Below are 2,313 nucleotides of genomic sequence, written 5' to 3'. Positions count from 1 at the left end.
AACACAGATAGACATTCTTCTGGTATTCCCTGCTTTCAGCTAAGATCCATCTAACATCAGCTACAATATCCCTAGTACCATGACCCCTTCTAAACCTAGCCTGGACTTCTGGAAGTTCTCTGCGGATGTACTGTTCCAGTCGTCTTTGGATAATCTTCAGTAGAATCTTGCTTGCATGTGAAATCAATGATATTGTTCTGTAGTTTCCACACTCAGCTGGGTCACCCTTTTTTTAATTTGTGTAGCATACCTTTACTTTTTTATTTTGAAGAAGTCACTCAATCTACATGAACACTTGTTTTCTCAGACACATCAACCTTCTTTCATAAGATCTGCAAGAGACTCTAGTGAGATAATAGATAGGAAGGGATTTTTTTTTTTAGTTTGTAAATATAGCACATAGTGTGTGAAGTATTGCCACTGTTGTTTTGTGACTCTCTAAATATCCTGTGGTGGAGTCAAGACAACTTCATTTATTCAACAGATAGATTATGCACCATGTTTTAGGTTTCTGTCATGCAACAGTGAGATTAAATAACCTTTGCCCTCTTGAAGCTCCTATTCCCATGTCATGAAGTTGTTTTAACATATAGTTAAACCAATCCAAAGTGAGAATAATTTCAAAACTGTTTAGTGACAATAAGGGCGGGGGAAATGAGCCAAATGACAGAATAAATAGACATTCAGAAAGTCTGCTTTCAGTAGGCATTCACTGAGACTCGGGTGAGTTAGAACATGTCAATAAAGGAAAAATCCCCAAGTTATTAAAGTATAGAAAGTCCTGTGGGACATCAAACAGTGAGCTAGAAAGAGACTAGAAGAAAATTGCAGACAGCAGCACCTCTTATGAAAAGTCATCCTTGCATCCCAGTCATTAGGTGTTTTTGAGCATCCTTGTTCTACATTTCCACTATAACCTACCTCATCATAGCATTTTTATTTGTAATTGTTTAGTACCTCCTTTAGATTATTTGCTTAGAGAAAGTGAGGAATATCCTTTTGTTCTTTTTATATTCAGTACCTAGAACAACCTAGACACTACTTACTGGATACAGACAACAGTTTGATGAAAGAAATAAATACTAATGAACTTTTGCTGAAGGTCAGATAAGTTTATGGTCTTCAGGATACCTAGTCCTGTATTCTTTCCACTCTTCCTAACTATTAAATGGCTTTCACTTATGTCTGAAAAAATCTCTTTTAAAACCTGATACAGCATCACAACAAGATAAAGGCAAACAACCCAATCACAAAATGGGCACAGGACATGAACAGACACTTCACCAAAGAAGACAGTCAGATGGCGAACACACACATGAAGAAATGTTCAAAATCCCTTGCTCTAAAAGAGATGCAAATCAAAACAACTATGTGATATCATCTCACCACAGTAACAATAGCAAAATTCAACAGAGCAGCAAACAACAAATGCTGGCGAGGTTGTAGAGAAACTGGAACCCTTATTCACTGTTGGCAGGAATGTAAAATGGTGCAACCACTCTGGAAGGCAGTATGGCGCTTTCTCAAAAAGTTTGAAATAAAAATACCATTCAACCCAGCCATTCCACTACTGGGAATATACCCAGAATAAACCAGAACTGTCACTCAAACAGATATATGCACACTCATGTTTATTGCTGCTTTGTTCACAATAGCAGAGATAGAAACAACCCAAGTGCCCATCAACAAATGAAAGGATAGAGAACCTGTTGAATAGTCACAAAATGGAATACTATGCAGCACTGAAAAACAAGGAACTCATGAAATATTATACAAAATGGGTGGCCCTAGAAGACATTATGCTGAGTGAAATATCTCAGTCACAAACGGACAAATACTGCATAATGCCACTCTTATAAAACAGGACTGACATCTGGGTTTGCCGAAACTAAGAATAGAGGGGATAAATAATGTACACTGTATTGAAACAGATGAGAGAAAGAACTGCTTACAAGGAATATATGATTAGGTATTTACATGACAACAATCCAGAGTAAGAGCAACATAGTAAAGTGTACTGGGGTGGGGGTCTGTGGTTGTACAACAGTGCAATTTTTTTTTTCAAAGAGAAAAGCATACTTTGGTAGTCAGGGAGGAAAATGTGCAACAATGAATGAATGGAAATCCAAGTTCTCTATAAGCTTTCATTAAAATCTCAATTAATAAAAAGGATAAGTTAAAAAAAAAACCCTTGATACAGCATTATACTGAGTGAACTAATTCAGTCCCATAAGGACAAATGCTGTATAAAACCATAATTGTAGAATGAATATGAGGATCCAAGGGGGAGGAGGGTGGAATCAAGAGAGATGA

This window comes from Elephantulus edwardii, unplaced genomic scaffold (genome assembly GCF_000299155.1).
Source record: "Elephantulus edwardii isolate Elephantulus edwardi_28Jun2011 unplaced genomic scaffold, EleEdw1.0 scaffold00475, whole genome shotgun sequence".
Taxonomy (NCBI): Eukaryota; Metazoa; Chordata; class Mammalia; order Macroscelidea; family Macroscelididae; genus Elephantulus; species Elephantulus edwardii.
The sequence above is the reverse complement of the archived record's forward strand: the minus strand, read 5'-3'. Positions refer to the sequence as shown.